This window comes from Hirundo rustica, chromosome 2, assembly GCF_015227805.2.
Source record: "Hirundo rustica isolate bHirRus1 chromosome 2, bHirRus1.pri.v3, whole genome shotgun sequence".
Taxonomy (NCBI): Eukaryota; Metazoa; Chordata; class Aves; order Passeriformes; family Hirundinidae; genus Hirundo; species Hirundo rustica.
In genome coordinates, this window is record NC_053451.1 from 88,372,928 (window position 1) to 88,398,674 (window position 25,747).

Here is a 25,747-nt window from a genome sequence, read left to right on the forward strand (position 1 = left end):
AGCCCCGGGTGCATAGGCGGTGCGAGGGCGCAAGCGGGCAGGGGCAATAGCCGGCGGGACCCGGGGACGCGGCTCCAGGGGCTGCGCTGGTGGGAGCCACGGGGAGACGGCGGGCTGGGCCCGAGCCCCCGCTCTCCGGCCGCTTCTGCCTTCCTTGGGAAAGAAGGGCAACCCCGGAGCTGCCGCCAGAAGCCGGCAGGAGTGCCCGTCGGGGCAAGAGCAAGGCTACGATCGCCAGCTCCTACCCGGCTCGAGCACTTCTCTCTTACTGGCCGCTTTGCAGGACGCGTATTAGAGGGAAAATAAATAAATAAATAAATAAATAAATAAAAAGGGGGGGGGGGGGGGGGAAAAAGGAGGGAAAAAAAAGGCGAAATAGGGAATAAAAAGAATGACCTACTTTGAAACAAGGAAAAAAAAAAAAAAAAGGCTCTCTGTCAAGGTTTTGCTCCAATTGCCTGTGCGCCGTTGCATAACCAGATCGGGAGCTCCTGCCTGTGCCCAGCGAGGCCGTGAGCCTGTCCCGGGGCGGTGCGGTGCCGTGCCCCGCTCCGGCCCGGCTCCCGCCGCCACCACCGCCGGGACAGCGGGCACGGACAGGGCGGGGGCCGAGCGAGGAGGGCCGAGCGGAGCCGCGCAGGGATCGCCCCGGGAGCCGGGGCCGGACACCGGGCGCCGTCCTGCCCGGCGGGGCCCGTGGCACCGGCGGGGGCTCCCGGGGTCAGGTTACCGGGGCGGCCGCCGGTGCAGAGCGGGGATATCGCTACAGACATATGCAAACGTGGGCACGCCGGGGTTCGCTCGCGGCGGCGGTGTGAAACCACCCTTGATGCGGGGCTGGCTCTTTGGTTGAGGCTTTTTTTTTCCCCCTGCTTCCCCTTTCTTTCTCTTTCCAGCTTCTCCTTTTCTTGGATTCTCGCCTGTCTCCTCCCACAGAACGAGAGAGAGAGAGAGAAAAAAAAAGGTCACGTATGTTTGGAAAAATATGTAGGTCAGTGGAACATTCCCTGCACTTGTGCACAGGAGCCGGGGCGGGAGAGCTCCTCCGCAGCCCTCGCACTACCCACCGCCCCAGCCCGGCCCTCCCGGCGCCCACCGCGGGTAGGGGGACGCCTAGCGCCGGGGTCCCTTTCCCCCTCCCTGACCCATTTTGAGCAACAGCCTCGCGTTTGGGCTCCCCCCGCTCCCTGTCGGAGAAGGCGACGAGCGGCGGAGGAAGCCGGCGCGGGAGATCTCCGCCGCCGGCTCCGCGGCTGCGCCCATGGGCGCGGGGCGCGGGGCGCGCCCCCGCAGCGCCGCCGGCTGAGGGCGCGGGGCGGCGGCCCAGCGGCGGGGCAGGCGAGGGGAGGCGGCGGCGGGCGGCGATGAAGGGCCGGCGGAGAGGATGCCCCCGCCTCGCCCGCCGGGCTCCAACTTCGCGGAGAACTATCGGCCCCGCGGCCCCCGCGCCCGCCCTGCCTCTCCAGGCCGCGCGTCCAACTTAATGCCCCAGCGGGAGCCCCGGTCAGCAGCCCCCCCGGCCCCTGGCCTCCGCCCCCCTCCGCAGCAGCCCGGGCTCCCGGCTGCCTCCCGGTGCCGGCGGAGCCCCTGGCCCCGGCGCGCGTGGGTCCCGCGGCGCCCGGGGCGGCGGCAGCGCGGCATGCGGCGGCCCCGCGCACCATGAGACAGGGCACCGGCACCGGCGGCAGGCAGGAGGCGGGCAGCGTCCCCGGCTCCTCGTCGGCGAGGAAGAGTTTGCCGGCTCCCGAGGCCGGCCTCCTGCGCGGCTGGAGCAGCGGCGGCCGCTGCCGCAACGGCACCGGGAGGCACCGGAAAAGCGGCGGCATCCAGCTCGGCGGCACCGGCACCGGCGGCGGTTCCCGCGCCCAGGTGGCCACCGCGGACAGCAGCAGCAGCGGCGGCGGCGGCGGCGGCTGGGGCTTCCCCGCCGCGCTCCCGCAGCACCGGCACCCCAGGTAACGCGCGGCCGGGCGGCCCCGACCCTGCCTCCGTCCCGCGGGGCGCCCGCCCGCGACACCCGCCCGGGGAGCGCCCGCCCGGGGGATGCCCGGCCACGCGTGACCCCCGCGGCGGCCGGGGTCAGCTCCGCGGTGCCCCACGCTCCGCGGGCGTGACGGACGCGCCCCCTGGTGCGGGGTGGCACCGGCTCTGCCGCGGGAAAGTTTCCGTGGGGAGCGCGGTTATGTGCGGCGGGTCTGTCCCGGCCGGGATGGCGGAGTCCGGCCGGGCGGGCCCCTCCGTTTGGGAAAATAAGTTGCCCCCTAAGCAGTCCTCCTCCTCGTCTCGTTTTGGTGTGGTTGACGTTTCCTGACTTTGGGGGTTCATGTAGGCTAGACTGGAACAAGGTCTGCGATGCCAGCGGGCGGTGTTTGCTCGAAGAAAACTTGCAGTAGGACAAGTGGGGTTTTTGAATGGGCTGCTGGGGAGAGCAGAGGTTGTGTCGTGTGCTGGGAGAGCCCTGCTGCTGCTGCAGCCCTGCGCAGAACTCCCGCGTGTTTGCTTCCGTGTGTGGAACGGGGTAAACCTTAAACCCACGGCTGAACGGCAGCACCGGATTCGCGCGGAGTTGTGCCGTGGTGTTGTCCTCTATGGTCACTAGCCGGATTTGTCAATTAACAAGCACGCTCATCCAGAAACTTTGCTCCGTACTCCTTAGCTGTCTACAGGATGGCAGCTTACTTTCACTCAAGTGACTCAGAAATAATTAGCGGTTAAAAGCGTTACAGCCAGCGGAGGAACTTGGATTTTTTCATGGCGCTAAACCTCCAGAAGGGCTATAGGGAACTCTCAGATGGGCACCGCCAACCTGAGCATTCGGTTCAACAAGTGATTGCCTCTTGAAGTGGAAAATTACCTCATTTACCCCAGTGTGAGATGTTAATGCACTAAACTGTGGGTTTAGTTTGTTTGGTGGTACTAAATAATTAGAGTTCACAGTGTCCAGACACAGCCAGCTCATCCACTAAAACACTGAGAGTCTGATTCTGAGCTGTCAGCTGGTGGAGGGCCCAATCCTGCGTACATTTCCGTAGATGAGTATGGACACAGGGTTGCTCTGCAGAGATGGCCAGGAGTATTTGGAGAATGTGATTGCAAAGCTGTACATTATTTCACTGGAGGTGTGAAAATGAAGGCTTTTTTAGAACTAGGTATGTGACATCAGGGTGATTCTCCCAGCTGGCAGCACTTCTGTGCCCTGCACCAAAGCCTAGAGACAGTGGGCTTGCCTAAATTAGTTTTCCCTCACTAATAAGGGTGTGTTCCTGCATGTTTGAAGGGTTGAATCCAAAGACTATACTTTGCAGAATTATGATTTTTTTCCCAAATCTCTGAATACCCTGAAGCATGTGAGAGCCCTTGAAGGAGTTGGTTTCTTTTCTATCATAGGCAGCAATGTTGTCTGCAGTTAAAATTAGCTAGTGCTTTCTAGTACAATGCTCTGCTGTCAGGTGCTTATGCATTTGCTAAGCTTAAGCCTAGGCTCATATTTTCCAGGTTGAGTGTTTGCTGAAGACAGACTGTCTTTGGGAAGTTTCAGATCAAATGGTTCGGTTATTTCTGAGAACATGGTAAGAAGAAAACTTGTTCTTTGACCACGTATTTAATGAAGATGGTTTACGTATACATCCTGCATTAGGAGTCCTTGATCTATCTGGGAATCTGAATTTTTTTGCTATGCTAAGAAACACTTTCTTTGAGACTTGAATTCTTGTGGCATCGTGTTTTGGAGCAGGGAAAAGATACTTGGCTTGGGATCAGTCTTGTGATGGGGGATGTGCAAATGTTGATCCTCTGAGAATCTTCCAGAATTTCTCTCCAGTATAATTTTATCACAATGCTCAGGGCATATGCTCTTGGTAGAGGAATTGTTGAGGGCTTGACCATTGCACTCACTCAGTGCTTCAGCATGCCTTCTGCTCTCAGCAAAAGGCATGCTGAACATCCTAGCACTGTCAGGAGCTAAGCAACTGCTCCTCTTCCTGGGAAGGACGACAGCCCTCCAGTTGGTGGCTAGTGGACTGAGTGGACTTTCCCCCCAGTTATTCTTCCAAGTTGTTGCTTCTACAGTGAGCACAGGAGGGAGAATTGAAGACTTTCTCAACTTTGTCTTTGGTGGCAGAGTGTGTCTGGTGATGCCATGGAAGGGTGGAGAAGGAAACTGTTTAATTCACTTGCATGGTGACAAGAAATTGTGGGACTAGAACTGTCCCACTTCTGAGAAGAAGTACTAGTGATGGATACATGGATAAATTGAAGAGCAGAGAATTGAGAGGGTCAAAGGGTTTGTGGGGTCATAGATGACAAATCTTGGTAACAAGGCGCAGGGAACTGTGGATAGAGGTGGTAAACCCAAGCCAAGAGAAGAAATGGTGGGAAGAAAGAAGTTGACACTTGTCATGTACAGGAACAGGAGATCTGAGCATGCAAAAGCAGTGATTTCCAGTCTTTCAATAACCAGGGCATGGTACTGCTACTTTTTCATCCTTCTCATTCTCCTCCCCATACTGCCTGCTGTGTGTTTCAGCCCCTGCCTCTGCTTCTTTGCCTCTCCCCTGGATTGGTAAATAAGTCAAATACACATTTTATGTGCATTTAATTGCTTTTCTTTCTGTCTTAGATGAACTTAGGTAATTTCCATTTGTGTTTATAGTTTTGTATCTAGGCTCTTAGGGCAGATGCACTTGAATTGCAGATTTTGTAGAGGGATCATTATCTGTATAAAAAAAAAATCCTGGATTTGGCTTAACTGTCTGTTGATCCTTGATCTTAATAGAACTTCTTGAAAAGGTAGGCTGAGGCCATGCAAATATTTTAGCTAATTTAATTCAGTTGGTATTCTGCATCAGCTGATAGACTGATTTTATGAATCTGACTACTGAAATTTGAAAAGGAAACACCATGTAATAGCATTTAAGCAGCATGCATAGATTGTGGTGGATTTATTTATGCAGTGCTGCTTTTGGTATTGCTGTTTTTTGGGAGGGACCAAAGCCATTGTGACATGCTATGGGACACAGAATATATACATATATATATATGTGTGTGTATGTAAAACAGTATATGGCCAGCTGAATTCAAAAATTCAAGAACTGCAGGGCAAGAAAGGCAAGGGGATGTGGGTCATGTAGGCTCATGCTCTAAATAAGGAGCTGGGAAGCTGCAGATGTGGTTCATTCTCTGCTGCTTGCATTTATTTTGTGGTGGCTTGGGGATGTTGGCAGGTTAGGTTGAGGGATTTAGGGGAATGGCTTTCTTGGCCCCCTCCACATAAATTCAATGTACATTTTGGGGACAGAGGGATAAATACTGGTTTTTATGCTTCTCTTCTTGTGGCTCTTCGTCCTGAAGGCAAATCATGAGGCACAGCACATTCCAACCGAAACACTGGTTTTAATTACACTTTGGTAAAGACACTTCTGTTCCTTTATCCAAGGACCATGGCAGCAGTCAGTGTTTATTGCAGGCTGCTTGCCATGTTTGGGAAGAACAGTCATATGCATCACCAATGCTAGTTTTAATCCTACTCCAGTCTGAAAATCCACCTGTGACTTCATAAAAATAAAGCTCTCACAAAGCTTAGGTTGCTGGTGAGCTTGGACCTTTGTTACTAGGAAATAGTATTGCCATACTATAATACCAGAATTATAGTACTCCATCTGCTTGCTGTTTCTTGTCCTCTCCTTTACCTGCAAGCACTCTGAGGCAATGCCATCTCTTTCTCCTGTGTCTTTGTGGCAGGTAGCATGCCTTGAGCATCAAGATACTCCAAAAATGACCATGTAAATGGTGGGAACAGGGTGGTTATCTAACCTTCTGCTTGGGCACAAGTCTGTGTAAAACAGCTGGGCTTCTGCTGGCCTGATTATGACAGAAGGTGTTTTTCAGCTGTTTTACTACCGTTCTTAGGGATCTGCATAAAATAGAAGATTTCTAGCCAAGTGGAATGATGGTATGGGAATAAAATCTAGAGGATGCATATGTACATTTGAGATCAGAACTGAAATTTGGAAGTTCAGGTATGGAACCTCTCATTTCAAAATGTACAGGAAGTGCTGGCATGGCAGTGTCATCTACTGGGACATTTCAATCACCCTTTCTCCTTGAGTATCTTCATGTGCTATAAATGTAATATGCATGTCAGTTTGAAAATAAATAGAAGAAAATGTATCTGTAATCATAGAAATTAATTGCTCCAGGTCACTGGAGGTGCTAAAGCTTAGACAAAATGTTCCATGGACAACTCAGGAAAAAAAAAATCAATGCAATGTGCAGATATGAGTTAAAAACCAAAGGGAAATTGAACATTGTTTTTAAAAGGATAGAACATAATAAAAAGAATCCTCATTATTTCACTATAGCAGCTGTAGTGTGACGTGTCTCCAGTGTCCTGTGCTTTTGATTCCCCTACATCAGAGATGGATAATGGGGAGGGAGAAGGTCTGGAGGGATGTAGTAAAGGTGATCAGAGAAACAGAGTGACTCCTGTCTCAGGACTGACAGTGCTGATAAAGTGATGCAACAAACATTTGTAAAATTAAGCAAAGCATGGAGAGGGCAAACCAGGAATGACTGATGACAGCAACAGCAGCAGACGGCACTGGGTGAAGCAAGCAGTTGCAGGAATGGAAACAAAAGGAGATGGCTCTTCACATGGCGAGGTCAGACTGCTGAGCTCCCCACCACAGGATGTGGATGCTGAGAGGTTACATCAGCTAATGAGGTGACTGGATGAGTTCATGGAAGAGAAATCCATCAAGGGCTATTAAATTTAAAACCGCTGACTCTGGCATAGGAAGTTTTGAGCTGCATATTTTGGAAGCTTGGTGAATATCCTGAAGAAATACCAGCCCTGGTTTGCCTTGTTCTTGTATTTGCTCCTCAGTGCCTGTGTCTGGCCGTGGCTGAGAGGGGCTGCTCAGCCAGGTGGTCTCCCTGTGTCTGCTCTGCAAAACGAAGCAGGCCAGCATCTTGCCTCCCTCAGTTCCCAGGGCCAAAATGCTGCTGGTGGCTTGGACCTTCCCTGCTCAGGGCTGGTCTCATTACAGCACATCTGCCATGGAACGGGCTGGTTGGGAAGGGCTAGACGAAGTGTTCCAAAGAAGAGTCAAGACATAGTCCAGAACTGTACCCCAAAAAACAGCTTGAGCACACTGCCTGGTGTCCTGTTGTGGAGCTGTGCAGTCGCGGTGAGGATTATCTTCTTGGGTTCAGGTAAGTTCAGAAAGCTGTTCATTCAGGGAAGCAATCCCACCTGAAGGCATTGAATAACGAGATACTATGCCTGGCTGAAGAAGTCGCCACTGGGAGACTGTGCTACTGCTACATGCCTGACCTGCTGACACAGGCTTCCCCAGCCTTCCCTGCTGCCCAGTGTCAGGGAGAGGATTTGGGCCAAGGTGGTCATCTTCCCTGATGGGGTGTTGCTGTAGTTGGAGTTTCATCTGTCTCTGAAAGACCAGGCTTTGACATTCGAACTGAAAATGAGGGGACTGGGAATTAAATTTCTTCAGCTATCCACTGCATTTAAGCACTGGTTAAAACAAAAATATGGTGTGTTGACTTCTGTTTACTAAACCAGACAATTTGCTTAATCATCTGAAAGGCAGATTTTAAAGCCATGGATTGCATTTACGACGGCTGTGCTAAACCAAAGGCTGTATTGCTGTTCACTTGAACAATGGTCAAAGCACAATGTATTAAAACACAGCTCACACTGATGGCATTTTGCTGGCTTTTGGATGAGGTCTATTGCTGTTAAAACAACAAGCATGAATCCCAAACTCAGCCATGTCTTAAGTCCTTCTGATAATTTCTTAAAAGTATCAGATGTTAACTGATACAGAAACTCTAATGCAGCACTTAATGGAGCTCACAACTGCCTAGCTGTATATTTTTGGGCTACCTTATGTAATAAAATGGCAGGCCCTTGCACTGCCTGCACAGACAAGGTTGCATAAGCAGCCTGGGGAAACAACCGGAGCTCCAAGAGCCTTCCTGAATCCTGCATGTCTTGTTTGATCTCATTTAACATTATTTAATAAGCAACATTAACCTTTTAGTCTCTTTCCCTCCCAAGTTATCTGGAACCAGTGATACTGACTTAATTTCATGCACAGACCTCACTTTTTAGAGAAGTCATCAAACTTTCCAGTCAATTGAGCAGCCTGATGTCTGGGTAGCCTTGAATTTTCTGTAATCAGCACTCAATCTAGTTAAAAATAAAAAAAAAACATTAAAAACAAAGCCCTGAACAGGAAAGTACTTGTTTTTCACTCTCATTTCTAATTTGGTAACCATTCTTAAAGTTCATCACTATGGTGTGTTCTATCAAGGGATAAACAATTTGTTATTCAAGCAGCTTTGGGGTTTTTTCCTTTAAAACCAGACAATACTATTCAACCACTGGGAAGGAAACCAGCACAAGAAAATTGTAATCAATTTTAACAGGCTTGCAGATGGCAATGAATTTCTTTAAGCATAATGTTAGCCCTGCAAGCAGTAATAATAGAGTTTGATTATTTATTATCCTTTTATCTTTAATAAACAGACCAGACTGTTTTTCTCTTGATTCCCTCTGTTAGTTGTGTCAAGTTTTTAAGCTGGAGAACAATTTTAATAAGGCAGCTTCCACCTGTAATCTCTGAATCAACAGGTGGATGTAACTGTGCAAAACTTGAGCATTCCTAGTAATCTGATTGAGTCAGCAGCTGAAAAAATCTGAATCTGAACATGTCCTAGACTTATTGGTTTGGGTGGGACACCTCTCATTAATACTTCATGGGAGAATTGACGTATTTCTCATATTATGCATAAGAACAGTATGCTTGCAAAATCTAGTCAATAATAAATACAGTGTGCAACCTGATCAGCAAGAGATAGGATATTTCTCTCTAATTCTCATACAAAATATCTGTCTCAGTGTTTTTATTGGTATGGATTTTACTTGTGATATTTTGTCTGTTCCTGGTTTTGACATATAAAACGGGACAAGGTTTTAAATTGGAGGCTTTTCTTTAGACATATCCACATTCCAGTTACACTTCTAGAGAGGGTTCCTTTAGTTTATAATTCATAAGTGGGAGGACAGATACATGATTTCTACATGGACCATTAAGGCCGCTGTTTACTTAGGCAAAATCTTCATCCTGTTTATCAGATAAACAACGAGTTGTTATAATTTGCTTTATTTTTGGCTACAAAGATGAGGAGAATATTTTATTCTCCAATCTACTTTTTTTATGCTTTCTTTTTCACATAGTAATGCAATATTTGGGAAAGATAGCTTCACATAAACAGCCTAATCAAACAGTAGTTCTGTAAAGCAGCTGGGTGCATTTCCAACAATTTCAGCAGGAGCAAAACTGATGAAAAATAAATAGGTCACTCATAGTCATTCCTGTATTTATACTTTTTTATAAGAAGGACTGAAAAATCTTCTTTGTTTCTGGGCTGTCACTGAAGTCGATGGAAGCTTTGCTGGAATAATTGTGAGCCTTTAATTTGATTGTTTGTAGAGCAGCACCAGTCATTTTTTTCATCTTTTTTCTTTCTTTCCAGCACAAAGGACCTTATTGTCAGCTGATGCACACTGATGTTACTCAGCTCGTTGTAGCAATTACATTTATACTGCTTGGCTTCTAACATCCATATTTATTCAAAAATGCATCACCTTTTTCAACAACGGAATATTTTGTTATATCTTGCCATTACTGAAGTATAAGAAATGAAGCTGCATTTGGTCCTGCTGTCCTCATTACGGCAAAACTCCCACTGAAATCAAGGAGAGTTTGGCTGATAGATAATTACTGACTCAAGTTTCTGAAAGGTCTAAACTTTCTGCGTTTGAATTTTTTTAATATTATTTAATTTAAATTTTTTATCTCACCTTGTATTCTGGCTCTTCCCTCTCCTTTTATATTTCTGGTTTTGAATCTTTAACTTCCTTTATTAGGATCTTTTTTCTTTTTACTTCTCTCAGGTCTTAGGATCTTCTGCTTTCCACCTTGTCCTCCCCTCCTTTCTTCTCTCCTCTTACTGTCTCGCACTCTCTTTCAGTCTGTTATTCTCACCTTCACTGACTACAGCACTGTAAAAAGTTGATACACATCATACATGTTTCCAGGAGTTTGGTTTACCTTTAGACCCCTTCTATGTATAGGTGCCTATTTTAAGGCTTTGCCTTAGGGCAAAGCAGCAGTTTGTAAAATTGGTGGTGCAGGCAGAGATTTATTTGCACAATATTCATCTCAGTAATCCTTCCTCTTCTTCTGTGTAGAATTTCCTCTGAAGTATTGATGCGGGGTTTCAGCAGTAAATTGAGTTTTGGACTGATAAAATAAATATTTGGCATAGTATTGCAGTCAGAAAAAAATACTCACGGATTTTGAAGCCTGTGTAAAAGGGGTTTTGTTGAGGGTGACAAAACTGGAAATCTCCAGAGAAATGGGTTTTATTCATAATTCTTCTACAGTGCAGTGTTATGAGCTTAGACCACATACATAATGCTTTCTGTGCATCACTTCTCTGATCTGTAAACTAGGGCAGCTTTACAGAGTATTGTAGGGTATGAACAATTCTGGGTGCCAGTCATAACCAGGTGTCAGAGGCGGGCGCAAAGCAGGAGGCTCTGGGATGCTAAATATGCCATTGACAGGAAGAGGAGCTACAGTAAGGGGTTTTTAGGGCATTGATTCACCTCCATGATTAGGATAAATTAGGCAGTACCTTGTCACTTTGCTTCCAGCTGTGCAACACCTGATGGCTTTGAAGCTCTCCCTGGATGTTGAGCTCCATTGGTGTCCTGCGCAGTGGCTCAGGTCCCCTCCACCCCACTACCTCTTAATTGTTTGCATTTTTCAGATTGAAAGCATTTAGAGAGTGCCAAGTATTGTTATTTTCTCGCAAGTCTGACTGAAAGTTATGTTCTTTTTCAGAAGACCTAATTCATACTTGTGAAATAAATGGTAGGTGTATGGCTTCTTAATGTATAGTGTAGCATTTCAAGCTAAAGTTATCAGCTTACTGCTTCTCAGCATCTGGATCCCTGCAGACATACTTCGTAAAGTAAAAGGCATAACACTAAACTCACTTATTTTCCCTTAAACACATTTTTTTGTATGGGAATGATAAAATAATAATTTTTCACGGTGTCCAATTGCCTGTTATTCTGGCAAACCTAAAGTGAATCAAAAACTGCAGGCTATATATAGAGAGTAATGACAGTTAAAAAAGCATTTCTTCTTTGATGCAATTTCTGTTTGATTTTCTTAAAATTCTCCTCTTCCAAAGACCTATTTCAGCCACATCTGCACAATAGATTTATTGTTGTCAACTGAATGAGAAATTTGATAAAGATAGCTTTTCTATTTCCATTAAAAATAGATGATTTTTCAGAGGACTGAAGGGTATAAGTTCAATTTTTAAGTTTGAATTTCACATTTCATTTGATCAGTCTATAATACATATTTTTTCAAAGTCCTAATTGGCATTAGGCTTGGCATATTTCTCTGCATATTTTTTCTCGCTGTATTTTTTCTCAGTGTGAAACTATAAGAGGGTCATTGCTGTGGTTAATGAACGAGGGCTGACATTCTTTGTAAGTTGGGAGTGTTTAAATATTCCTCTATGCAAATTTTCTCCTTTAATGAAAAAGTTTTTTAAAAGAGACATCTTAAAAAAAATCTTTAACAGGGTTAAAAAATGCAGGTTACATTCATTCAAAATCTATGAAATCCAGTAATGCGAGGTGATGATGTATTTCAAATTTGCTACTCTGTAATTAAGAGGGGATTCCATATAGGATATGTAAGCATAAAAATTGGGTATGGCTCTTCACAATACTGCTGGTTTTGCTGCTGAATTCTTTAGTAGTTTTATTAGAGTGTATAATCAGTTATGCTTGTGCTGATTTAATCAATTATTCTTGTGCGCAAACAAACAAACACAAAACCCAGCTAATTTCAGACTGTCTTTGAAATATCAGAACTAGAGATTTCACTTACAATGAAAGAAAATATTATTTTCAGGCCTCTAGAATGATTTTAAAAATGGCAAAGATATATTTGGGAATTATCATAGTTTTGGGTACCAGCAGCTGTGTATCCTTATGCAAAAGTGGATTTGGCTGAAAGACCAATTCATAAATATTGTGTTTGAAGATTGCAGCAAGCTTTCATATTTGCAACAGATAATGTAAAATGTACAACATTTTTTTCTTCACTCCAAGACGTTTGAGTTTAAATAGCTCGGTCTCCCAAATCTAATGAATAATGGCCAACAAACAAAAGTATCCGTGGCTTCTTGAATCATGGGGGTCGGAGACCATTCTGTCTGTGGAAGCAGAAAGGTCAGCCTGCTATGGTCAGTTTGAACACCCTCCTGCGTAGTGCCAAGCTGTGAAGTTGCTTGGAGGTGGAAGATGCCAATATATAACTTGACACTGGCCTTCCATGACTTCACATCTTGTGGTCTGAGCTTCCAGGCAAGCAACAGCCTGCTCATAGCTGCATTGCTTGGAGAAACTAAGGGAGATGGGGGAACGTCTCATTTTTCTGCTGGAAAATGTATCTATTTTTTTCCTTTTTTGTAGTCCTCCTCTGCCTTGATCTGCTGTTTGGGGAAGTGAGGGGTGTAGCGAGGGAGGTAAGACTTATCTTTGATCTGATGGCTCCTTTCTTCTGGGCTGCTCTCCAGGAAAAACTTTCTCCCCCTTTGGGACACAGTGCTTTTCATGGCAGAGGTTCTGCAAACGGGAGTGCTACGGAAGATCCTGAGCTTGCCTGACATGAATTTGACATTTTAGCACAAATTCAGCAGAGCAGTTTTATTCGGGTAAACACTTAAGCGCATGCTTTTCATTACTCAGAATTCCATCTGAGTTTCTTTCCTGAATGTGGAAAGACTTAAGCGCATATTTAGGAGCTGAATAGGTCTCCAGTCCTACTCATGTTTAGAGCAGCGAGGATGGGTTGGATGGAAAGGGAGCAGTCATTGCGGTAGCCCGGCAGCTGTGAAGTAAGATGTACTGTCTGAAAATCAGCATGCTACAAAAGGGGCCTTGTTCTTATGGCAGGCTGCTTTTGGTCTGTGTATGGTCTCAAGAAGGGGGGCAGGCCTGACCTTCCACTTTCATCTACCCATTTGTTCCTCTGTTTCTCCTTAGTTTGAATTACTCTGCATATGGCTTGGATGATGTGAAGTAGATTTACAATTAGAATTTTTTGGTTGCACTGCAGCCTCATGTTTGCCCATTTTAAGATTCACCCATCTGGCACCCCGAGGACAGTGTTCTTTTGCAGAGTACTTTTGGCTATCTGCATCTGTAAAGATGGTGCTGTATGCTAAGTCCTCTGAAGATTTCTCACATTGCATCAGCCACAGAAGGTTTCTGAAATTTATTAAGTATTTATCAGCGGTGAACACTGAACTTTGGCTCATTTTAGCTACTTCATTCATGAAAAATGTTTGTTCACAGTTTAGTGTGCAAAACTTAAACTGTAACCCTTCTTCTTTTGAGGATCTGAATGATGAATCTAGATTAATGTTTTGCAACACAGAGAAGGATAGAAAAAGGCACTGCAGAGAGAGCTCAGAAGTGGTTCTGCAGGAAGGTTGTTTTGGTGAGCCAGATCTTGTCTGTTCTTAAACATCTTTGCTGACACTAGCCCGTGTAAGGGCACAGTGGTAACTTCCTCTAACAGATGTGTGTTGTGTGCAGGTTCTTCACTGGCAAAATGAAACTCTTTCCCTGAGTAGAATGAGCTATCCCAGCAAAAAAAAAAAAAAAAAAAAAGTTTCAGGAGAGTATAGTAGAGTTGGCAGAAAGATGTTTCGAACTTAGGGTTCATTGAAGGCTCTTTCACATTCCTCAATGACAGTCCCCAAAATCTGAAATACAGACTACACCTGAATAGAGTATGGATAATGGATTCCAAAACCTCAAGTGATGAATAGCCTTAATTGTTGCATTTCTTCTTGCACTTTGACTTGAGCATGACTACAGTGGAAGTCACATGTTTTTGGGGGATTATAATGTAGGAAGTGTCTCACTTCAGGCCAGCCCATTTTTGTGCATTTTATTCTGGAGTTAATAATGTTTTACATCTTTCTTCCTAGTCCATTTCCTAGCTAGTCTGCAGGTTTCTTTTGGAGAAATATATTTGATGTGAATCTCCTCTCACTTTGCCAAAGCATGACACCTCTTTGCAAACCGCCGTCTTGAAGAACAAAGCAGTAACTGGGAGTCATGGGATGTTTCTGGCATGAACTCAGGCAGCACTGCCCATATAGTGTATTTTTCCATTTAAGACTGTTTTCCCGTTGCTTCCTCAAATCTTACCCATTTTGGCTAAAGCCATAATTGCAAGACTGCTTTAATCCCTTGTATTGAATTTGCATGGAAGGGTTGTGGTGAAGGGAGGGCTATAGGTGTGTATTTTCTGAGAAACTGCTAGAAGCTCCCCTGATGTCTGACAGAGCCAATACCAAGTGGCTCCAAAACAGAACTGCTACTGGCCAAGGCCAAGCCAAAGGTACTAATGATTTTGGGATAACATTTGTAAGAAGGGAAAAAGCAGTTATGGGCAGGAGTAATTGTGGCTGGAGAGGAGAGGAATGAAAATAAATGAGAGAAACAGCTCTGCAGATGCCAAGGGCAGTGAAGAAGGAGGGGGAGAAGGTGCTTCAGGTGCTGAGATGCCCCTGCAGGCTGTGCTGAAGACCATGATAAGGCAGCTGTGCCCCTGCAGTCCTTGGAGGTCCACAGGGAGCAGATATCCACCTGCAGCCTCTGGAGGACCCCGTCACAGCAGATGGATGCCCAAAAGAGGCTGTGACCTCATGGTAAGCCCACACAGGAGCAGGTTTCTGGCAGGACCTGTCGGCGCATGGAGAGAGGAGCCCACGGTAGAGCAGCTTTGCTGGCAGGACCCGTGGGTCTGTGGGGTCTCACACTGGAGCAGTCTGCTGCTGAAGGACTGCATCCTGTGGAAAGGGACCCACGCTGGAGTGGTTAGTGAAGAACTGTAGCCCGTGGGAAGGACTCCTGTTGGAGTCCTTCATGAGCTGTCTCTGATGGAGGGACTCCACACTGGACTGACTCCACACTGGACTCCACACTGGACCAGGGGAGGAACTCCTTTCCCCGAGGGGGAAGCAGTGGCAGAGACAACATGTGATGAACTGACTGCGGCCCCTATTCCCTCTCTCCCCATACCACTGGTGGGAAGGAGGTAGAGAATCAGAAATAAAGTTAAGCCCAGGAAGGACTAAGGGGTGGCAGGAAGGTGTTGTTAAGATTTGTTTTACTTCTTATGATCCTACTCAGATTTCATTAGTAATAAATTAAAATAATTTCCCCAAGTTTTGCCCCTGACAGTAACTCATGGGTGATCTCCAGTCTCTCTCCTCATCTTCAACTCATGGACCTTTTGCTACATTTTCTGTCCACTATCCAGCTGAGGAAGGGAGCAATAGAGCAGCTTTGTTGGGCGCCTGGCATCCAGCCAGGGTCAAACCACCACATCCATGTACATCTCTGCTGCTACTGCAAAGGATGATGCTGCATTACTCCCAACTCTGGAAACCAGTGTGTCAGAGCAGAAAGCTGATCTTGCTGAAATTTAACCTTTTCTTTATGTGGATAGGTTCTTTGTCAGCTGTTGCATTTTCATAAGCTGGGTCACTGTGCAGCCACACAAGTTGCAGAGGTGGGAGAAAGAAAAAGGATCTCCTTTGGGACTAGTGTGGGTTTAAGCTGCTTTAGAATAACTGCTGAACTTTTTACATTTCTGGATGAGAGGAGAAGTGGGGCTTGAAGGGAGCTGCTGAATGAGGAAATGGAGGCAAAGGCTGAGACTGACTCAAGGTTTTGTACAGGTCAGGTAAGGACATGATGTGCTGGGATGAAAAATGGAGCAGCAGGAGTGGGAACAGTGAGCATGGATGGAATTGAAAATGGTGACCAGTAGGAGAAGGAACAGAACAAGGAGCAAGGGAGACAGGGAAATTTCAGCTGTAATCCGTGGCAGTGAGGAAAAAGAAGAGATGGAAAAGAAGACACCCTTAGTACAAGCTTGGCTAAGGAGGGGGTGGTATGATCTGCTGGAAGGAGAGGGTGTCATGAAGGGAGCAAGCATGGAACTGAGCCTGGAAGAGGAAGATTGGGTGGCAACATGTGAGAGTTTGAAGGAGAAGGGTCTTTGGGCTGAAAAAAGTCTGAAAGTGGGTTTCTTAGGAGGTACCTGGGACTTGGACAGCCAGAAATAGAGATGAGCATGTGCTCATCCTGCAGTGTATAACTGGTGTGAGGAGGAGGCTGAGGTACAGAATGAAGCATCAAGCTGATGATGAGGAAGGACAGGCAGGAAAAGCTGGCCCATGTGGGCATGTGGGAGGGTGCATCCCAGTGCTGCTGAACTTGGTGCTCCTCTGCTGCCTCAAAGCCCAGCAGGGGAGCATCTTATCCCTACCGCTTACTGCAGCCCATTGTCCCTACCTACATCAGGACACTGTGACCACTCCGGAGGATGCAGCTTGTTAGCTGAAGTGTGCAGAAGGCTGCTGGTATATTGGAAATATCACAACAATGCCAAATAGTGAAGTTTTCCATTTTTTTAAGGACCTAGCAAAGTCACAGACTCACAGAAACTGCCTTGAATGCTAACTGCTATGGATGCAAAGCTGAGAACTCAAAAATTAGGAAATAGTATAATTAAGTCTGCCTGTGTAATTTTGATTTACTCCTTTCATGTATATTCATTATTATGCAGTATTTAATGATTTAGTAATCACACTATAATCAATTAATTTTTTTGTTCAGTTGTTGTTGGTCACTGTTAAGTCAGTCATTTCACTGGCAGTTCACAATCAGTTCACTAAATCTCTTCACAACTACTGGCATAAGCTGGGATGGGCAGGGGAAGGATGTGACCACTTCTGTGCCAGCAATGCCAGCTTAGCCTGGCCCAAACCAATAGTCAAATAACAACATTACTTTCCATGTAGTTGGGTAAAAGCTTCAGTGTTATTAAACGTTGGCAAATTCAGGCAGATTTTTAAATGAAGATACCCTTGTTGCAAAGAGCACCTGCAAAGGAAAGACTAGCTTTTCTCATGAATATATCATCTCTGCTTCTTAACTCTTCTGGCTGAATATAGGAATAATCAAAATTCCCAGGCAGACACCAGACTGCAGAATTTCAACCCAAGTGGTTTAATCATCGAAATGTTCTGTATAACCAAGAAAGATTATTTAAACTGGAAGAACAAGGCAAGGCTTCCTGGCAGGCACTGTCTTCAGACTGCTCCCTAGAAATGGCAGAAGCTCAGAGAGCTCCAATGAGGCTAGCCCTATATAAAATCCATATTTACTGCAAACTTTCATGATTGTTTTCAGGTGTTTCTGCTGCTAGAAAAAAAAATGGGTTTGTTATGTTTAAATCATCTTTTTGAGATTTTAAATTATACATTTTATCTGATTTAAATAGATTAATGAAGATTTTTTCTTACTAATAAGTACTAATTTTTATTATTACCTGGGTGACAATTTAGTTTTAAAGAACTGTGCATCATTTTTTTATCTTAGAAAATATCAGTTGCTCAAGTTCATAATTATATAAAGCTTTAACAGTTCTTTCTAATACTAATTATTTCAAGATTGTCAGTATGTAACCAAACTCTTGAGATCAAACAGACTTTCTAATTAGTTTTTTGATCTTCTAATTACATCTCTTAGAAGCAGATTGACAGTCATTAATGACAGTTTTAATGTATATTTATAATTTACTTTCTCTACAAAACCTTCTGTAGATGGACTTTCATTGTCTGTTTCGATCCTGCTTAAGCTAAGGAAACACAGTCTTTAAGAATCTTGCATTATCTTGCTTGCTGAGCTAGAATTGCATATGCTGTTTTGTATTATACCTTTTTTTCAACAAGGTATTAAAACTTGTGCTTAAGTTAGAAGTTATTTTTATTGTTAAAGTGACTTGATTACACTCATTCATCAATGACTTCAGATGAGTAATAGGTCTTGTTTCTATCATACATGTTTACACTCCAAGCCTATATGTATTGCATCCTTTAGCTGTGAACTCTTTAAGAACAAAGCTTTACACATTTCCTTTCTGCTGTGCAAGGCTGGAAAACTCTGAAAAGTAGAATAATGTAAACAGTAAGAATAAAAACCTTTGTGATATCTGTATGTCACATCCTGTCAGATTGATGCATTAACTTGCCAGATTACAGGTTTCAGTCAGCAAAAAGCAAAGCAAAGTGGTGAATAAAGGTTTGACCTTGTTTTCCATATGATTAGAATAGTCCGTAGATTTAAACTGATGGAAGGCAGTGGAGTTGGCTTAAGAGTTGAAGGCAAATAACTTACCTATTAGATAGACAGCTCTTCAGGAGAGAGTAATTATTTTGTTTATCTTGGTATTTGGAGACCAAAATCTTGCCCATGGACTTCTGAGGGATCCAGTTACCATCTGTAGTCCATCTATAATGGCTACAATAAATACATTGTTGTCATGGTAATACAGTGATCAAAGTCTGAGGGAAAAACTCAAGCTTTTTTATGGTTCATAGTGTGAGATGAAAGGGAGATTTGACAAGAAATAAGATGGATTTTTTGGGGGGGGGGGGGGGGGGGGGGGGGGCGGGGCGGGGGTCCTCTGGACTCACTTCAGTGGGTCCATGTCCTTCATATGGTGGTTCCAGAGCTGAGGTTAATATTCCAGAGCACAGAAGAGGGACATAATTACCTCCTTTGACCTGCTAGTCACGCCTCTTTTGGTGCAGCCTGTGATATGGTTTGCTTTCAGGACAGTAAGCACACAAGTCCTTGTCCTTAGGGCTGCTCTTAATCCATTCTCTTCCCAGTCTGTGTTTGTGTTTGGGATTGCCTGACCCTGGTGCAGGACCCTGCACACAGCCTTGTTGAATTTGAGCACAAAGACATTGTGCCAGACAGTGTCAAACACTTTGCACAAGCCCAGGTAGATGATGTCAGTTGCTCTTGCCTCATCCACCACTGCTGTAACACTCTTGTAGAAGGCAACTAAATTTATCAGGCACGATTTGCCTTTAGTGAAACCATGTTGGCTTGTCAACAGTCACCTCCTTATTTTCCATGTGCCTTAGCATAGTGAGACTGACTGGCCTGTAGTTCCCTGAGTTTTCCTTTCTTTTTAAACCATGGGAGCCTTCCCAGAAAGATATTCAGAATTCTACTTTAAAACTAAACTATTTCAATTTAATAGTGTAATCTTGCATAGTTATTCTGATATTGTTTGTAATCAGAATAATGCTGTCATTGTTGCCTGGGAAAGATGAGTCTTCTTCCACAATTCAGTTTCTAGTTTTCGTGGCAGTATTGACACAAATTGGCCCAATTGGATCATAGGATCATCAGATCATCAAAGCTAGAAGAGACCTACAAGATCATCTAGTCCAACTGCTTGCTTGGCACTATCATTGTAACCCCTAAACCACTAACCCACATCACCCAGCACCAGATCCACACACCTGTTAGACACCTCCAGTGATGGTGACTCCAACGGCTCCGTGGGCAACCGGTTCCAATGCCTGACAACACAAACAGTGAAAATTTTTAATATCTAATCTGAACCTTCCCTGTATCAGCTTAAGACTGTTTCCTCTGGTCCTCTCACTGAAAGCACAGTAGAAGAGATTGGCCCACATCTCACCACAACCTCCTTTCAGACAGTTGTAGAGAGGAATGGGGTTCCTCCTGAGACTCCTCTTCTTGTGCCTAAAGAACCCCAAATTGGGCCTTCCTGCAAGGCCATGCAGGGAAGTTGCTCTGATCAGCTGAGAGGATTCATAGTGAAGTCTACTGATGCATGAAAGATGAGGTTTCACAACAGACTACAACTTACTTAAGTCCACTCTGCCACAAGTGCGCTTTTATGGTAGGGGACCCATTTACAAATGCCAGATTTCCCTCCCTTGTTCCCTGCTCCGAGCTGGGCACTTCTGCCAGTTGCCTTTGCTATCCTACCTAATGAGGCTTCTGCAGAAGTCCTGTCAACTTTCTCTATCAGAAAATGAAAGGAAAAAAGTAAAGGATGGCTGTGGGTTTTTTCCAAATTACAGAATTTAGCTAGCTCACAGAAGGAACCGTGGACCAGCAGTAAAGATAAGCAGTGCAGGAGAAGCAGGACAATCAACCACGTCTGTTTGGTGGCCATAAGCCAACTTGGCTAGCCCACTCTTCATGGCTTTGAGCATTCAAGATGTAGAGCCTGAACTGCCTGCTCACCAGGCAGGGCAAAATGCATGTCCCCAAGGAAGTGCAGGATAAAAGGGAGGCTTGAAATCCTACCTTCTTCTGCTGCTTCAGTGCCTTAGTGAGGGCTGTGCTTAGGGCCATCTGTAAGGCAGGAATTTAAAGCTACAGTCCCTTATGCATTTATGCAACAAATCTTCCCCTCTGGGTTATTAGTCCTACAGTGTATTACCCAGCTCAGATCACTTCAGAGGAATCGTCTCCTTTTCCAGCATGCTCACAGTGTGTTTCTAGCCCCAGTCCAATATTACTTGCTCACAGTGAATACCTCATTATTCCAAAGCAGTTGTCCTTCACTTCAGTGGTGTAGCCTAATGGGGTATGCCCATAAATCCAGATAGATCAAGCTGTGCAAGCTTTAGTCCCAGTGAAAGGGGATGACTCACCTGATGAAGTGCTCACTAGTCAAAGCAAAAGCAACACAAAGAAAATCTGAAGTCTTTTGTCAACAGGGACAGATTCTGACCTCCTTAATCACAGTGAGTGCATCTTACAAGTAGTTCCATGAGCGAACTGAAACTGCTTGTAGAGTAATGAAGTGGCTCTCCTAGGAGAAAGGGCACTGAATTCCAGCTCTAGGTCATTAAGCTTGTGTTAAAGTCTCAGTCCATTTCGTTGGTGCCTCACACCTAATGTTCCGTGACAGCCTTTTAATACACAAGAAAACAGCTTACTCTGAGAGCGCCCTCGTGGCGTGTTATAGATTTCATCAGTATTGATGAGACTATTGAAATTCCGATTACAATAAAAGATGTGAAATGTCACACAGCATGGTGGTGATCAAATGCTGAGCACTCTCCTAGCTTACTTCCTGGACATTAGAGTAGACCCACAGCCCATTGCCCAAAACCCTGAGATAAAGGCATAAATATGGAGGGAAAGGCAAACACAAGGGGAAATTCAAAGGAAAAAGTGCCAAAATTAAAATAATAAATTGAAATTTAACTTCCAAAGAACTTGATTGTCTGAATGGAATTGATGAGAATGTGGAAACCTCCATGCAGGACTGAGGCAGCTTTCATTGTTCGTTTTTTTTTAAACATAAGCAGTACAAAAAAACTGAGTGCATGTGAGTCATCATTCATAAAATCTGTATAAATACTGTGACTACTAATCTGGAGCCATTTCTGGATTTTTAAGAAAATCCTTGCCAGAAAAGGACTGGTGACCTTAATATCATTTTATTCAGTAGTTAGTATGTCAAAAAACAATTTAACTTTGCTGACCTAAATGATAAGGAAGTACTTGTGTTGCAGATATTAACTCCCTCCTGCAGTTTTCAACCTAAACAATGTAAATAGAAAGGTAGTTTTGTCTGAGTAAGGACTTTATGATATGCCCCAGAGGGATTAAAACTCTGGGAAAGGAAATGGAAAAATCTAGAAAATGTAGAAACTACAATTTAATTGCATGTTTAAAACATATAGTTATTTTAAAACGTGGGCTCAATGTCTTCCTTTACTGGGTTTTTAAGATGTACAAGTGAGAACCAGATGATGCACATTACTAAATCACAAAGCAAAGATCGATAAACATATCTGCAAAACTTGCATTTTTCTTGGACTCCAGCCTGGATATGGGGGAAAAAAAAAAAAAAAATTAAAACAGGACAAGGAAATTAAAGTATTAAATGCACTTTTTAACCTCCAAATAGACTGTAAATCAGCCTTATAGTTTTCATCAGTCTTCAGGCAGCACTTAACAGTATAGAATATCAAGCATCTAAAGGAAAGACCATTACATCTGAGTGGCCCTTACTGTTCTCATTTGTACTGTGTACTGTAAATATACAGCAATAGAATGCTAATGCTCTTTGGTTAGATTTTCAAAACACAAGGAATACTGAAGTCAAAGGGACATGCTCAGTCTGATCATCTGATAATTTTTTAAGAATGAACTCAGAGTGATTTCAGAGATTCCTAACCGCTGAATCACCACCTTGTGCTTTTGCACTTTTGCTCCTGAGTGCTTAATATGTTACCTTTCTCCTTATGTCTGATAGGGCCATACAAGCAGAGGACAATGCCAGGCCACGTGTCTGACAGCATAGTAAAATAATGCGTTATTGTATAAATGGATTAAAGTTGGTTTTTTGGGCTTCTTTCGGGTTGTTTTTTTTTAGAGACAAAGATTTCTTTTTCCTTCAGATCACAGAATCATAGAACAGTTTCCATAAGCAGTGACACCTTCCTCCAGACCGGGTTGCTCAAAGCCCCATTGTCCTGGCCTTGAACGTTGCCAAGGGATGGGGCATCCACAACTTCTCTGGACGACCTGTTCTAGTGCCTCGCCACCCTCACAGCAGGGAATTTCTTTTGAACATCTAGTACAAACCTCCCCTCTTTCAGTTTAAAGCCATTCCTGCTCATCCCATCGTTCCATGACTGTGTGAAAAGTCCCATGCAGCTCTCTTGTCAGCCCCCTTCAGGTACTAGAAAGCTATCAGGTCTCCCTGAAGCCTTCTTTTTTCCAAGCTGAACAATCCCAGCTCAGTCAGCCTGTCTTCATAGGAGAGGTTTGGAATGATCCAGCCCTATGATGATCTGGACTCACTCCAGCAGGTCCGCATCTCTCTTACGTTGGGGGCCCCAGGCCTGGATGGACTACTGCCCTTTGGTGAGGTGTCACCAGAGGGGAGTAGAAGGAGAGAATCACGTCCCTCAATCTGCTGTTTAGAGATGGTTGTCCTTGAACATTTTGCTGCCTCTCTCTTACTGCTTTGTTATCCTTGCAGTATTCAGTCCTTGAACCTGCATGGTTTGTGTATTGATATAACAATGATTTTATTGGGGAAATAAGGAATATTTGGTCATGTTGTCTGCATGTGTGTCTGTGTGTTTTTGTGAAGATGTGTTTGTGTCTCCTGAACCTGCTGGCCGATTTGTCAAGTTTGAGAGAAAGATAAAGATCTTGAAATTGCTGAATTTCTTCAACTTTTATTACAATAGATACCCATCCCTGCAGACACTAGAGAACCTACTGAAAAGCTTTCTGACAGTATCACCACTCAAAAAACTTATTTTATTTTCTGCAAACTCTTCCTTTTGAATCTGAATGCAGTGGAGGATTAAGTGTATCACATCTGAAGTGAGTTTGATTTGGTTTTAAAGAATAAACATTTTAGAAAGAAAAAGCTGGCAACCAGAAAAGAAGTAGGAACTGGTCAGAAAATTGGGAAGGGTGGATGATCTTGGGACCAAGTGTTTTGAATTCATGGTGAGAGCATTTTTGGCAGATGAAGTATTATAGTAGTGGTTGTTCTGGAGAGATTTTTGTGCCATGACTGCACACATTGCCTCTTCTGGCCACAAAAAGAGAAATCACAAGTGAGAGGGGTTATTAATGGGAAATGCTGTATTACTTTCCTTGGTCTAATAGATGACGTGAAAAAGCAATTGTCAGAGAAAGTCAGAATCACTCTGAACGCTGCAACATTTGGACCTGCTCTTGGCTAATTGCTATTCTAGAGATGTACAAAATAAGAAAGCTAGAAGACGTGGTGCTGTTGATTACATTTGTAGGATCCACTGATCTGAGCACTCATATGCAGCCAGCTGGCTCATCTTTGAACTTTCTGAGACCAGTCTTGCATGTGGCACGTGAGCTGGGTGCAACAAGAGAGAAAGGCAAACACCATGAAAAGTGAGGGGATAAAGAGACTGCCTGCTGAGCACTGAGCTTGCTGCTCACTGGGCCACCAGTAAATACCACAGGTTTTATCTGGAAGGTCTGAGGTATTCCCCATCATGAATTTGTAATTTTTCTCCTCCTCCACTCCTGAACATTTCAGAGCAAGCAGGAGCTGGCTACTCTTCTTGCCCTAGATGAGTCACTCCTCCAGATAAGCCTGACTGACTTCAAAACTGAAGTTACTCTGCGTTGGGTTGAGACAGAAAAAAGCAGAGTGCAAATGAGGAAATGCTCCTGCCAAATTCCAGTACCCATCACATAAAGTAATGCTATTTCATGTGTGAGGTGACGTGCTGTTTTGAACTGACTTCAGCTGATCGTAAAACAAAAATGATATTGTAATTGTCACATAAAGGCTCCTGACATAGCAGGGGAGAAGACTTCAATCTGTCACAACCTGTTCTCTTTGAGGAAGAAAAGGTGACTGAGAAAGTGTTATTTGGCACAGAACAGTGAATCAGAAGCAGAAATACAGTCTTCTTTCATTTTTTTGGATGCATTTACACTTGCTAATAGGCCACTTGGTGCTCTTAAAAATCTCAGCTATTCGTTTCTACCTGGCAGCAGACTAAGAATCTGCTTTCCTAGGAACGTGCCAGAAAAATACAGCTTGTTCAGAACCAAAAGTTTCAGTCAAGTGTGCAGTGCATCAGTTAAAATAGAGAATGCTTCACTGACCTGTGTGCAGGGATGCTCTCTGTGTCCAAGGCTGTAGCCAGGGAATTCCTGCATGGCTCTAAGGCAGGAAGATTGCCTTTGTGCTTTCCAGTGCCTCCACTTCTGGAAGAACTCAGCCCACTTCTAGAAAACTTCTTAAGTGGAAGTTAAGGAAATGTGGAAACAAGGGTCAAGAAAGTTACAAAGGTGGCTATTAGGACTCTCAGACCTCCGTTGGGATTTATCATTAAGGGAGGCTGGAGAGGAGTGGGGGAATGTAAACATAGGAAAGGCAGTGAACTTCCCTTCATAGGAGCCTCCTGAAGCTGAGCAGTGCTGCTTTATAGCAGTGCACTCAGGCAGTCACCTCACCATAAAGGATATGAGCCAGGCCTTTTTCAAAGGAATTCTTCAATGAGTCAAAAACTGTCAAAAAACATTTGCTTGATACTTTTGTAGAGAAGGATGAGAAAGGTTCTGTGTAATACTGTTGAAAAACTCTTTAACATTCTAATAAACATAGCCATAACCAGCCATAACGGTATATCATTCTGGAACAGAGGAACTTTTAGGACATCGTACTAAATGGAACTCTTTCATCTCTTCTGTTCCTAATCCTGACGTGGGACACCTGATGGGTGTGCTAAATAGCCCACACCCAGCAGAGACTGTAATACCCTCATCGTGCATCTCTTACAGCACCCATCAGTGAACACAACCTGCTGGACCCAAATAAATGGTAAAATGGGCCCAGGTCAATCAGGAATACCCTGCTCAAAGCTACTCTCAGGCCTTTACTTCACACAAGCCGTCTTATTCTGCTTGGCTTTGGGGCAGAGAAGATTAAAACTGAGATTAACATCTGGGTTATTGCTAGCAGTCACAAGAGCAGGAGAACTCAATTTATTGCTACAAGACTTCACTGGGATCACTTCAATACTGGATGATGAGAGCAAAACCTGAGTTTGAAGCCCAGCTGTGGAGGAAAGGAGGAGACACTGGGCGACTTTTATGCAGCGTTTGTAAAGAGATAGTGTTAAGTTTTAGCTGTGGAAATACTGAACAAGGAGAAATATTCATGGATTGGAGAAG

At 44.4% G+C, this 25,747-nt stretch overlaps 1 protein-coding gene across 1 annotated transcript in view; it reads left to right on the forward strand.

The window, feature by feature from the left end:
• Positions 1-1,861: 1,861 nt before the first annotated feature.
• Positions 1,862-25,747, forward strand: part of NPAS2 (neuronal PAS domain protein 2) — a 105,181-nt gene continuing 81,295 nt past the window's right edge. The window contains exon 1 of the mRNA XM_040054811.2: positions 1,862-1,955. The gene's annotated coding sequence lies outside the window, so the exon portion shown is untranslated. The remainder of the gene's footprint in view (positions 1,956-25,747) is intronic.